The 13,798-nt window shown below is 47.3% G+C and overlaps 1 long non-coding RNA gene across 1 annotated transcript in view; it reads left to right on the top strand.

Moving 5' to 3' along the window:
- The window catches only part of LOC147659117 (uncharacterized), a 61,451-nt gene extending 54,069 nt beyond the window's left edge, over positions 1-7,382 (top strand). The window contains exon 3 of the long non-coding RNA XR_015307315.1: positions 7,284-7,382. This is a non-coding gene — a long non-coding RNA (uncharacterized LOC147659117). The remainder of the gene's footprint in view (positions 1-7,283) is intronic.
- The last annotated feature ends 6,416 nt before the right edge of the window (positions 7,383-13,798 follow it).

The raw sequence follows: 13,798 nt of genomic DNA, 5'->3' as shown, positions 1-13,798 counted from the left end.
AGGAGTCTTCATAACTTGCCTGTGTATCACGTCCTTAATCGAACCATTGTAAGGAAGGTCAATGTAACAGTACCCACCACCCTGCGCTCACCGCCCAATCTCGGGCCGTGTCCAAATCATAGTCTCCTACTGCGGTGTTGTGAAGCGTGGCAGCCTGTGAGGTACTTTATCCTTAAAAAGCCAAGTCATAGCGTTGCTTCAGTGATGCAGTTTGTTGTGGGCTTCTGTCTTTTCCATTATGAAATGAAATGAAATGAAAATAAATTTGTTAAGCGCGGTTGCTGCCCACGGGCGTCCAAGCGCTGAGATGAAGCAGAGATGTGACGGAGCAGAGGAGTTAAGACTCGGAGGATTTGGCAAACAGTAGTGTTTTCATGTTTTTCCGGAATGAGAGCAGGTCTGGGTTGGACCGAAGTGAGAGGGGGAGAGCATTCCAGAGCTTGGCTGTGTTCAACGAGAACAGCCTACCCCCGGTCCTGCCTCTCTTCACTCTGGGAACAACTGCCAGGAAAGCCTCTGTGGACCGGAGGTTCCTGTTTGGATGGTAGGGGATGACAAGGTTGTTATTAATTGCTGGTCCCGTCTTCCAGAAGGCCCGATGCGCAATGCACAGCGCCTTAAATGCCACTCTCTGCCTCACTGGCAGCCAGTGTAGACTTTTCAGTCCAGGTCTGGCTGACTGGGTTCGCAGAATCTGCAGCAGGGTACGTGCTGCGCAGTTTTGTACCACCTGCAGCTTCCGGAGAGTCATCTCAGGGCCCCCTACGTATAGGGCATTGTTTGAGTCCAAGCGGGACTGGATGAGGCCTTGTACTGCCACCTTTTTGGCTTCTAGAGGCAAAAGCGGGAGGACCTTCCTCAAGGTTCTGAGTAGGCCAAAGCATGTGGCGGACAGCTTGGTGGCCTGGGTGGAGAAGGAGAGCTTTTTGTCCAGCCACACTCCTAGGCTCTTGACACTTTCCTTGGGGGTGGGGGACAGGCCCAAACCGCGGGGCCACAAGAAGTGAAAGGCACTGGCGAGGCTGGGCCTAGAAGCATGAGCTCTGTTTTTTCTCCGTTCAACTTGAGGGAGGAGTTGGTCATCCACTCCTTGACGTCCTCTAAGCATTTCAGCATACCTACCGGGGATTGTCTGTTGTTCTCTTGGGCCAATGAAACCACTAGCTGAGTGTCGTCGGCGTACGACACGATTTTAATCCCGTACGGTTCGACGACCCCAGCCAGTGGTCTCATGTATACATTAAATAGCACAGGGCTCAGGGAAGAGCCCTGCGGTACTCCGCAGCTAAGAGGTTTGCTGGATGACACTGTGTCACCGTCGAAGATCTGAAAAGATCTATCGGACAGGAAGGAGTCGAACCACCTTAATGCGTCACCTGAGACTCCGATGTCATAGAGACGGTTCACCAAGGTGGCATAGCTGACCGTATCGAAGGCAGCACTTAGATCAAGGAGGATCACTGCCACTGATCCTCCCTGATCTAGTACCCTTCGGGATTCTTCGGTGACCGCTAATAAGGCGGTTTCAGTGCCATGCTTCGGTCTGAAGCCTGTCTGGGACGTATGTAATAGGGAGTGGTTCTCTAGGAACTGGACCAGCTGGGCATTTATATACTTCTCCAGCACCTTGCTAGCCCAAGGGAGGAGTGAGATGGGGCGGTAGCTGGAGTGATCATCAGGGTCCAGGTTGGGTTTTTTCAACAGCGCCCGCACCATGGCTTGCTTCCAAGCTGTGGGGACTGAGCATGCGGATATAGACGCGTTTAGAAGCTCCAGGATTACAGGCAGGGTGGCTTCGCATGCCTGCATCAGGACTTCTGGTGGAGCTGGGTCGCGTGGAGAGCCCGACTTAACTTGGCGTGCCACTTTGCCAAGGGTGTCAAGGTCCATAGGAGGGAAGTGCTCAAGGGTTGGCTGGTCTGGGGAAAGCGGGATTCTAGGGGGGGGGGGGTAGATCAGTCGCATCCGGGGTTGTGGCTACTGTTGGGAAGGTGGAGTAGATTTTCAGAACTTTATTGTGGAAAAATTCCGCAAGCTCGTTGCATTGGTCCTGAGTTTTGATCGGAGGGGGGGCAGTAATGACACTCGTGCATTGTTTTATTATCTGGAAAATTTCCTTGGGCTTTGATTTAGCTTCCAGGATTTTGTCAGAGTAGTAGGTTGCCTGGGCCGTCCTGACCCCTTCTCTGTAGGCTTTGATCACCTCTTTGTAGGATGCCTTTTTTTCCGGGAGAAAGTCTAAACGCCAGGCTCTCTCTCGTTGCCTGCAAAGGCGTGTTAGCTCTCTTAGAATGTCAGAGAACCAGGGAGCTGATTTCTGCATTCTCTTAGAGGAGGATCTGCGAAGAGGGAGGATCGTATCTAGCGAGTTCGTGATCCAACCTACATAATTTCCGTTTGCCACATTGGGGTCTGGGCAGGGTGGCGGACGGGTGGAGTCCAGGTTGTGCATCCAGGATTCCAAGGGGAGTTTTGTCCAGTTCCTCCTAGTTGTGACTTGGGGGGGTAACTGGGGGGCTTTGTAAGTGACCCAGGTGAACGGGATAAAAAAAATGGTCCGACCTTGGGAGGGGGGTGGGTTGGTCGACCGACAGATCAATGCAATTGCTAAAAATTGGGTCGAGTAAATTGCCCTTTTCATGGGTCGGGGCTGTGACCAGCTGGGACAGTTGAAGGGCTCCAAGGTCATCTATTAGCTCCTTGGCAATGTGGTCTGAAGGAGAATTAAAATGGAGATTGAGGTCCCCTAAAATAGTATGATTGGCAGAAGATAGAATTCTTTTCGCTATAATCTCTGGGAGAGACCTGTGGAACAATTTTGCTGGCTCAGGGGGGCGGTAAATCAAAGTGCCGGAGAATGAACTATTAGCGTTGAACTCTATACAGAATTCTACACTCTCGCACTCAGGGATAGCCTCTGCTGTAGTACGGCAACGGTACTGGTCCTTTAGTACATTAGCCAGACCTCCCTTCAGGTCTGTCCAATCTAAAGATATGGTAGCCAGCGGGTAAGGCTGAGACTATGTCTGGCTCAGATTGAGCAGTGAGCCAAGTCTCTGTCAAGAAAATCGCGTCTGGCTTGTGCTCCTCGAGCAGCATGGCAATTTGTGTGCTATGCTTTGGCAGTGATCGGCAATTTAACGCATACATGCAATATTTCTGTGCCGAGGCCGACGGGGAGGTGTTGCGAAAGGAGTGTTTGCAGTCCGGACAGCGGGGGGGGAGCTCTGTAGGTGCATAGATATGGGTGCACTGGATAACAGCTGTGCTTCCTATGCTGTGTATGGCTGCCGAGCTGTATATTCTGCGCTGAGGAGTGGGGGAACCAGGGTTTGTGGCCCCTGGTCCCGTCTGGTCGCAGACGGGCGCAGACGGGCTTGCCTTTGGCGCGCCTTCGGCGCACCGCCGGCGCGCCCGCTGCGCCCGTCCGCTACGCCTCCGAAACCAGCACATCCTTATATGACGGGATAAGGGGGGTGTGGCCTGTTTCAATGGGCGTGGCCCTGGTGTCCCGGCGATTCGCCTGCGACCCGCTGCAGCGCCTGACTCGGCTGCGCGGGGAGGGAGTCACGTGGGGAGCCAAGAGGTAGACTGTAGTTGTTTTTTAAAAACACAGTATCACAATAACAATTTTTTAAAGTAATCTTTAAAAAAGTCCTGCTCTCGGCTTTCCGCCTCAAGAGCTCTACTTACAACAAGTGCAGGCGAGGAGGACGCGCTTTTGTAGTCAAAGGGGGCGTGGCCTGTTTCAATGGGCGTGGCCCTGGTGTCCCGGCGATTCGCCTGCGACCCGCTGCAGCGCCTGACTCAGATGCGCGGGGAGGGAGTCACGTGGGGAGCCAAGAGGTAGACTGTAGTTGTTTTTTAAAAACACAGTATCACAATAACAATTTTTAAAAGTAATCTTTAAAAAAAGTCCTGCTCTCGGCTTTCCGCCTCAAGAGCTCTACTTACAACAAGCGCAGGCGAGGAGGGCGCGCTTTTGTAGTCAAAGGGGGAGTGGCCTGTTTCAATGGGCGTGGCCCTGGTGTCCCGGCGATTCGCCTTATCGGTTATGTCTTTCATCCCGGTTCCTGGGTTTGCCTGTCTGCCGCCAGCCCTCCAACCAGTCTTGCGCATCTTTAGGCGATTCAAAGAACTGGTTTTTCCCTCCGCTTCAACACGCAGCTTCGCTGGGAAGAGCATTGAGTATTTGAATTCTCTAGAACGGAGTTCCCTTTTCACTTCCGTGAAATTTCGTCGTCATTGTGCCACCGCTGTCGTGTAGTCTGGATAGAAGGTGACCTCTGCGTTGTCAATTTTGACTGGTGGAGCCATTCGAGCTGTCTGCAGGATGGCATCGCTGTCGCGAAAGTTGAAGATCCTCGCTAAGATTGAACGCGGTGGTGCCCCTGGTTTCGGTTTCCCCCCTGGCACCCGGTGGGCACGTTCTACTGAGAAATAATTTGACAGGCCCTTTGGTTGCAGCTTGGTTTGGATCAAATCTTCTACGAATAGGTCCAACGCAGGGCCCCCTGTTGTTTCCGGTACACCCAAAAGGCGTATGTTGTTGCGCCGTGAGTGGCCTTCCTGTTCGTCAAGTATCGCCTTTAATAGCAGATTGTCATCTTCCAGTTTCTGTACTTTGTGTTTCAAGGCCACCGTGTCGTCAGTTAGCCCCGATGTAGCTTTTTCCACCTCAATCAAACGGTCTGACAACTTGGAGAAGTCCGCCCTTATCAGGGAGATATCGGTGGAGAATGTGCCCATTGAAGTTTGCTTTGTGTGCAATGCCGCCATGACGTCTTTCAGGGTGACCTGTTCGGCGTCACCATGCGGGTTGGTCGTCTGGGATGATGTGCGTGGCGCTTTGCTTTCGGGTGACCATTCTGGGGTTCTTTTACATAGGCATATTTTTCCAAGCGCGGAGGCTGTTGCACCTTGGGCCCCCTGCCCGTCATGGTACTTGATCGCAGTGGACACGCACCCAAAAATTCGTGAGAACAGGAGAAGAGCCCCGTTTGCCAACTGTTCCTCGATGTGTTGTACAGTGTGTTCCTTGGTGACTCCGGTAATGCGTGTGGGCCTGCGTTGCGCTGGGCTGGTCCGCTGTGTAGAACCAGCGGCCTGTGGTACCTCTAGCTCCTGTCTTTCAGCCGTGGAACTGATCCCTATAGCCCCCGCTAAGCTTGTGAGACAACGCCGGATGTCTTCGCACAGTGCTATCTAGGGTATGCCCCTTAAAATGCCTGCTGGTGTCACTAATTTGCAGCTAGTGCTGCGTGTGGGGCAGGTGAGCAGGCTGGTGTGCTCAGCGGCAGTATCAGAGAGGCCGGTGGTTCCAGGATTAAGCTGCCATTTTGTGCCGCCGTACTGCGGCGTCCCCAGTCCACAGTCCCTGCCCGGTAACGTTGGGTTTTCACTCAGAGCCCCCTCGCTGCCTCCTCCAGCAGTCGCCAGTACCTTGTAGTCCGAGGATGTCCTGTGCGCGCAGCCGCTTCCGTTTTGGTTTTCGCCGCCTTTATTCTGTGTCCAGGAGCAGTTCTTGTCTGGTCATCTGTATGCCGGGCCGCCGTGAAACTTTAGTCCCCGGCTTCCGTAGTGCTGTTAGGCCCCGGTTGCACTGTCTCGTAGCCGCTTGAGTTTTAGGAGTCTGGAGTAGCGGATTGCTTCACCGGGAACCGCAAGATCTCCCGTTTTTTATACAGCTGTAGCAGCGCCTGCTGAAGTCAGGATTATTGTGCGGATTGTCGGGGAAAGTGCCCTGCAGTCACGGAGCTCTGCTAGAACGCAGCCATCTTTCTCGGCCGGTAGCCACGCCGGGAAGTGGTTTTTTATTTGTTTTTTTTCTTTGTTCCTTGTTAGATTCATAATTACTTATCCCATATTAGGATGAGTTTGTCCACGCTTTTTGGCTATTCCGCATACAACACCTCGGTGGAGCAACCTGGAGAAATTACCGTTACAGAAGGCGTTGAGTTTTCTTTAGACCTATCTGCTGGCTTAGCAAAGTTGCATGATCTTCTTTTTTTTCTTTTTTATCTCTCTCTCTAAGCTCCGGGGCACTTAGAAGCTGTATCTTTCATTTGGCTTATCTAATAAGAGGAGGAGCTGATTTATATTGATCAATGCACTTTGTCCACCTGTTATAATTCTGTTGAGGCTTTCTAATCCCCTGCGTGGGACCAAGTGATGATGTAATTTTTGCTTGTGGACTGTGGAAAAAAAAATTTAACACATTTTTGACATAAATCAGGTGGCAGGCCAAGGCTCCTCTGTGCTCCTCTGTGCTCCTCGGTGCCCTGCAGCAGCCACCGCATGAGCAGCACCAGCAGCGCCTTAGCACTGCGGTGCTGGCAGCGGCCGTTCCTAGCTCCATCGCAGATCCGTAGAACTTAAAGCGCCCGTATAACAGGACGCGGGTGAAGCGGGAACCGGTCACAAAACAAACCCTGGCAGTCGTCCTGGGCTCCGCTCCGCTTGCTCGTCAACTCCTCCTCGGCTCGGCCCCTCAGCTCTAATCGATACGCTCTGCACTCAACACCGAATCACAGGCCGACAACAACTGTGAACACCAGCAGAGGGAAGAATAGTGTGTTTCCCCCAGTTAGTGAAAAAAACCAGCATAAGTCTTGGCTGCTTCTGCTGCACCCAGAGTCTTATGCGTCTTTTCAGTCTAAGTTTTCTGTCTGGAAAAAGATTGTGTCCTGGTTTTCTGCACCCAGTAAATCCAGGTGCAGAAAAACCCAACAACTAATGATCAGGTGGAATAAAATGAACACATGAAAGTACGCCTTAATTTCATTGCTCTTGATTCACACTCTGGACCATAGTTGAGGGATAGGTCTAGGCATAGTCCTCGCAGCACACAATAGATTTGCTTGAGGCAGAGGCCAGAGCTCAAAAGTCAGGAAGCTAGATACAAGTAGGTGGTAACTCAGGGCAGGGGAAAACGCCTGTTGTCCGTGGAGGAGTCATTCCCTTCCCAGAAATCTGCATTACAAATTAATTAATAGTATATATTTTTTTAATATCTGTTTGGTGCCAGTCCATATGACTTTCATATATGCCTTTGGGATTCTATGTTGCAACTCCATAGGGTTCATGTATCCTTTGTGAGCTTAATAAAATGTTGAAAATTCTACAAAACCTCACTCCTACATCCAAGTACTCTCATGCTACCATTCTACACCCTGCTCTGTCTGAAAAACAGCTCAGCATATTCAAAATTCTGCATTGATTTGGCTCGTAAATTATATTTTTGGAAATGTACATGTATTAACTATTTAATTTTAATACTATAGGTAATTGAAATTACTGACGAAGAAAGCAAGATTTAGCACTAAGCAACTGAGTGTCAGTGCCATAAGAAGGATTATTTTGAAAAACTGAAGGACACCCAGCATTCTACGTTTAAACAATTTCCAAAAATCTAAGTGTGGCGAGGAAAGTATTATACCTGTAAGTGAAGTCTCAAATTTTGTATTTCATTAACCCAGAGAAAAGCCATATCTGTGCACACAGCATCAGAAATAATGTAGAAAGACTGCTTCAGCATCCTCATCTGAAATATTATCAGAAAGACAAATTGCCTCAGCATGACAGAATAACGTTCATCTAAAGCATCATGTAATTCTAGAGAGGAAGCACACACTGCATAAAAGAAAGTTACAACTAAAGGTTTCTTCTGGATACCATCAAAGAAAAGACGCTGATGAAGACTCCGAAGCTGACACATTACAACCAAAAGATTGGAAAATCACCTTTGTTCAACAACCGTTTTAACCAGTTATGCAAGTTTGAGACTATCTGCCTCGGGGTAGAAAACCACGACCCACTCTGCTCACTCTTGCGAAAACCTTAAAAATTCACCACTTTATTGCGTTAATGACCATCTCAGATTGTTTCCTTTTTATTGTGTACTGTTCTGTAATTCTATGTAAATCGCCTCAACATTATCTGTTGTGCAGGAGTGATATGTAAAACTGTTAAATATAAAAATGGATTAATGGAGCACCGTTGCGCTATAGCTAATGTAAATAAATCCTCATCCTCAGAACTACAAACCTTAACCTTACCCCAAACATAGAAAGGGTAGAAGTAACTGATGTTCTGCGACTAATGATCCACAATAGTACTCTAACGCCCTCAGTTACTGCCAGTACACCAGTGCAAAAAGGTACTTATCAGTTTAATCATTAAATATCAGACTAACACCTTATTACTGCATTGCTAAGAACCTATACAAATACATTTGAGAAAAACTTCAGTCACAAATTAAGTTACTGCCGGAGAGGCTATTACCTAAAGACTATTATCTGCTAGAAAAATAGGTGTTACAGGACTGCTTCCTGACATTTTTGGCTCAATTCAAGTGTTGGGAAGATTACACACAATTTGTTTTAGAGATAAGTGCTGAACATTATCTAAACAAGCCTGACTCTAAAATTGAGGCAAAATAACCGAAGTTAGGGAAAAAAGTTACCTGTGCCCAAAACGATACAGCCATAAATCTTATCTCTCAGAATTTGACAGAATGCACACAGGGGATAACCACTCTCAGTGCAAAGTATGACAAAAAGTTTCAGGCGTAAATCTTATCTCACTGAGCATATGAGAATCCACACTGGGTGAAAACACTCTCCGTGCAAAGTATGCCAAAAAAGTTTCAGGCGTAAATCTTATCTCACTGAGCATATGAGAATCCACACTGGGGAAAAACCTTTTCAGTGCTCTGAATGCTAGAAAAGGTTTAGTATCAAAGCGAGTCTATATCGACATGAATTAACCCACTCTGTGGAAAAACGTTATTAGTGCTCTGAATGCCCAAAACATTTCAAACATAAATCACTTCTAACTGCACATGTGAGATTCCACACTGGGGAAAAACCTTATCAGTGCTCTAAATGCCAGAGATGTTTCAGTGACAAAATGAGACTCACTAAACATACAAGGACCCACACTTTGGTAAAACGTTATCGGTGCACTGAATGCGACAAATGTTTCAGTGAAAAAAGCAGTCTCACTGTGCATATAAGAACCCACACTGGGGAAACACCTTATCAGTGCTCTGAATGCCACAAATGTTTCCGTCAAAAATGCAATCTCACTGAACATGTGAAAATCCACACTGGGGAAAAACCTTATCAGTGCTCTGAATGCCACATATGTTTCTGTACAAAAAGCAGTCTCACTCAGCATATAAGAATCCACACTGGGGAAAAACCTTATCAGTGCTCTGAATGCCAGATATGTTTCAGTCAAAAAAGCAATCTCACTGAGCATATAAGAATCCACACTGGGGAAAAACCTTATCAGTGCTCTGAATGCCACATATGTTTCAGTACAAAAAGCAGTCTCACTCAGCATATAAGAATCCACACTGGGGAAAAACCTTATCAGTGCTCTGAATGCCAGATATGTTTCAGTCAAAAAAGCAGTCTCACTGAGCATATAAGAATCCACACTGGGGAAAAACCTTATCAGTGCTCCGAATGCCAGATATGTTTCAGTGTAAAAAGCCGTCTCACTCAGCATATAAGAACCCACACTGGGGAAAAACCTTATCAGTGCTCCGAATGCCAAAAATGTTTCAGACAAAAATCTCATCTTACTGAACATGTGAAAATCCACACTGGAGAAAAAAAATGATCAGTTCTCTAAATCTCAGAAAAGATTCAGAGGTAGAGATGGTTACAAGCGCCATAAGAAAACACACCATCAAAATAATCAGTTCTCCGAATGCCAGAAAAGCATACATTTTAAACTCAATCTCATTCTACATGAGCAGACGCACACAGGGGAAAAACTTTACCAATTTCTGTGAATGCCAGAAATTCCTATTTGATAGGCACAGCCTCACTAACCATAAGCGACTCCATACTGATGAAAAACCTTATGAGTGCTCTGAATGCCAGAAAAGCTGCAGAAAAAAATGCTATTTCACCATGAGAAACTCCACACTAGAGAAAATCCTTATGCCATAAAAGGTTGAATATGAAAGATAGTGTTATGCTTTATGTGCGATCTCACTCTGGGGAAAAACCTTATGAGTGCTCGAAATGCAAGCAATGTTTTGGGTACAAATTACTTCTCACTTGACATGAGCGAACTCACACGGGGGAAAAAAGCCTCATGTGTGTTCTGAATGTCAGATAAGGTTTAGTCTTGAATACAATGTCATTTCACATGAAAGAATTCACACTGGACTAAAGCCTTATACAGGAGGGGAAAGCCAGAAACGTTATACTCAGAAAGGAGATATCATTAAACATGAGAAATGCATCCACACCAGGTGAAAAGTAAGGCGTATCTTGAGTTGCAGAAAAGCTTCTAACAACCTGACTTTACATGAGAGAGCACATATTGTAGTTGCAATAGAATTCATCAAGAAACTCTTGCAGGATAACTTAGGCTACCCGAATGCAACCTCCAAAGAAATTTCAGGCCTGGAAATATTTTTCATTGAAACAGAATCCACAATTTGAGTATCTGAAAGTTACAAAACTCTCAAGGTCTTTACTTTACACAGACAAGTGTTAGTGCTTGCAAAAATCAACTAATTGCCCAAAAAATTACAATAATAATGTCTTAAATTTTACTCCACCCAAAAGGTTTCTACTCACCCTTGTTTCTTAACATATGACTGATATCTATTTTTTCATGATAAGATTAAGCTAATGCAGAGTTCCTCAGTGAGGAACTCCGCAAAGTGACAAAAAAACTCTGGCGGTCTACGCGGAGTTCCGCAAGCAGCGGAGTGCGTAAGGGTCATGCAGTTTGTGGCCATTTCATCCCATGTCGGAGGATAATTTGGCCCTTCTCTTCCAGGAAGTTATGGATCTCTTTGTCAAACGCGTCCCTGTGCCAGAAGTAGGTCGGGGTTGCTACTCCCACTACTTCTTGGTACCCAAGAAGGACAAAGGCCTGCATCCTAGCTTAGTCCTCAGGGACATCAACCGCTTTCTCCGAAAGGAAAAGTTCAAGTTGTTAACCTTGGCTCAGGTCTTATCTGCCTTCGACCCTGGAGATTTGATGGTAGCGTTGGACTTGCAGGACACTTACTTTCACATCCCCGTCTTGCCTGCCCACCGGCATTACCTACGGTTCACAGTAGGCCACGCGCATTTTCAGTTTACCACGCTCCCCCTTGCACCTTACCAGCCCACCCCCTCCCCCGGGTGTTCACGAAAGTGATGGCGGTGGTCGCAGCTCATCTGCGCAGATCAGGGGTTCCAGTCTTCCCCTATCTCGACGACTGGCTGTTGAAGGCTCCCACCTCCAGACTACGACGGACTTCCTGCATTTGCTGGGGTACTCAGTTAACGTGCTGAAGTCGCACCTGATTCCATCCGATATGCTCCTCTTCATCGGAGCGGTTCTGGACACAGCACAGTTTTGGGTCTATCCTCCCTAGCAGCAAGTCCAGTATATTGGGGCTATGATACCGATGTTTCAGCCTCCATCCCGGTGTTCTGTGAGAATGACCCTGATGCTGCTGGGCCTCATGGCCTCCTGCATCCTGCTGGTGCAACATGCCAGATGGCATATACGTGCTCTGCAGTGGGACCTGAAGTTTCAGTGGGCGCAGCACCAGGGGAATCTTTCCGATGATGTTCAGATTTCAGAGGGGACTGCAAGTCAGTTGCAGTGGCGGTTCACGAACCAGGATTGGGTCAACAGCAGATCCCTCTACCTTCCCTAACCTGAGTTCACAGTAGTGACGGATGCGTCACTCCTGGGTTGAGGCAGCCATATGGGAATGGTGGAGATGAAAGACCTCTGGTCTCTGGCTGAGTCCAGGCACCACATCAACCCTCTGGAGCTCCAGGGGATTCGTCTTGCACTGAAGGTATTCCTTCTTTCTGTCAAAGGAAGAGTGGTGCAGGTGTTCACGGACAACACCACCGCCATGTGGTACTGCAACAAACAGGGCAGGGTGGGGTCGTGGACCGTATGTCAAGAGGCTCTTCGCCTTTGGACATGGCTGGAACATCAGTGCATATCTCTGGTGGTTCAACACTTAACAGGTTCACTGAACGCAAGGACAGACAAACTCAGCCGCCAGTGCATGATGGATCAAAATGGCATCTTCACTCGAAGGTCGTGCTAGGTCTCTTTCAGTAGTGGGGAGAGCCTTGGTTAGATCTATTCGCCATCGAAGAGAACGCTCAATGTCAGCAGTTCTGAGTGTTAGAGTTTCCAAAGAGGCTCTCGCTCGGCGACCCTTTTCGTTGCGAGTGGAGTTGCGCCCTCCTGTACCACTTCTGCCAAGATTGGTGAAGAAGATCAAACACGATCAGTCCCAAGTCTGGTACCCCGAGCTCTTGGATTTCTGAAGTGCATTACTCATCTCTTTCCTCCTTCTTCTTTCGTAATATCCTAGTGGGAGTTGACCTCACTTATCTTATGTGTGCTCCCTTTGAGCGCCTACATAATTGTCCTCTTCGCCTCCTTAGAAGACTGCTTTTTTGCTTGCCATCACCTCTGCTTGTAGGATGAGTGAGCTTCAGGCTTATCTCCCAGACCTCCCTTTCTTGCTGTCCATCCGAACAAAGTAGTCCTCCGTGTAAGCCCTCTTTTCTGCCCAAAGTGATTGCCTCTTTCCACATAGGTCTGACCATCAGATTACCTACCTTCTTCCCACCTCTGCTGTGTTTTTCTCTGCCAGGCGCACAACATATAGACTGTTCACACACTTTCTGTAGTATGCTTTGTTCTGGGCAGATAAACTCTAATCCCCACTCTACTTCTATCCTCGTGTTAGTGCAGCCCGATGTAAACAGTAATTGTAATGTATTTAGATTTACATAACACTTACTACCCCATACAAACTTTGAAGCGCTTTTTCGGCGAGTAGCACACTACTCTAGGATCCAAAAATGATTAGTGGTGAATTAGTATAGGGAAATATAAAATGTACATGAGAGCTGGACATGTTGGTCTGTTAGTTGGATTAAGAAAGATTGTGGGGGGGATAGAAGAGGGAAGGTTTTGCATTTATATAGCGCTTGCTACCCCTGATGAAGTGTTGAAGTGCTTTTCGGCGAGTAGCATGCTACTCCAGATCCCAACAAGATGAACAGACAGATCAATTATGGTGGGGAGGTTGTTTTATTGTATACACACAACTGTACACAAATTAATAAAATTCCGTTGTAAAGTTGTATCCAAGAGGCAAGTATAGTCTCTGATAATAATGTATACAATACTGATAAGTTTTAAGTTGGCTTGCCATCAAGACTGATGCCCCGTAATGTTGATGCAAAGTCATCTGTGCTGGAGTATCTTAGACTCTTGTTGAATTGTACCATCCACCTTGTAGGTACTGCTATTTGTATCAGGTCCACGTTGTAGGCAGACACAAACGCCTAAATTGTGCACTATTTATATTAAGCATAATAAGCATAATGTAAGTGAGCAGATGACAGTAAGCACCGTACAATTAGGTGCTTAGAAGTAGAGTGACATAGAGGGCAATAAGCACTCACTAAATCTTTTTTATTATTATTAACAGTCCTCATAAGACCATACAATTCAATACGATGTACAAATAGCCCATTGGGGAACAGTTCAGGCATCATCTGGGGATTACACATCCGAGAAACACAAGTGTCTTTCATGAATACAAATTGACTACTCGTCCAAGGACTCCACTGTATTATTGACACGGGTGAAAAGGCAAACAAGCAGTCAGGAGGCGCACTGATTGTATACCCCCACCTGACAGGATGGTGACAGACCCCAACCACCTGCAGGGGAAACGTGCCACCTCACTTAATAGCTGCCAGACGCTTTACTATGTAAGCAGACTAGTGGT

The sequence above is a fragment of the Lissotriton vulgaris genome, unplaced genomic scaffold (assembly GCF_964263255.1).
Source record: "Lissotriton vulgaris unplaced genomic scaffold, aLisVul1.2 SCAFFOLD_2145, whole genome shotgun sequence".
Taxonomy (NCBI): domain Eukaryota; kingdom Metazoa; phylum Chordata; class Amphibia; order Caudata; family Salamandridae; genus Lissotriton; species Lissotriton vulgaris.
Note: the sequence above shows the minus strand (reverse complement) of the source record. Positions and strands in the feature narration are given on the sequence as shown.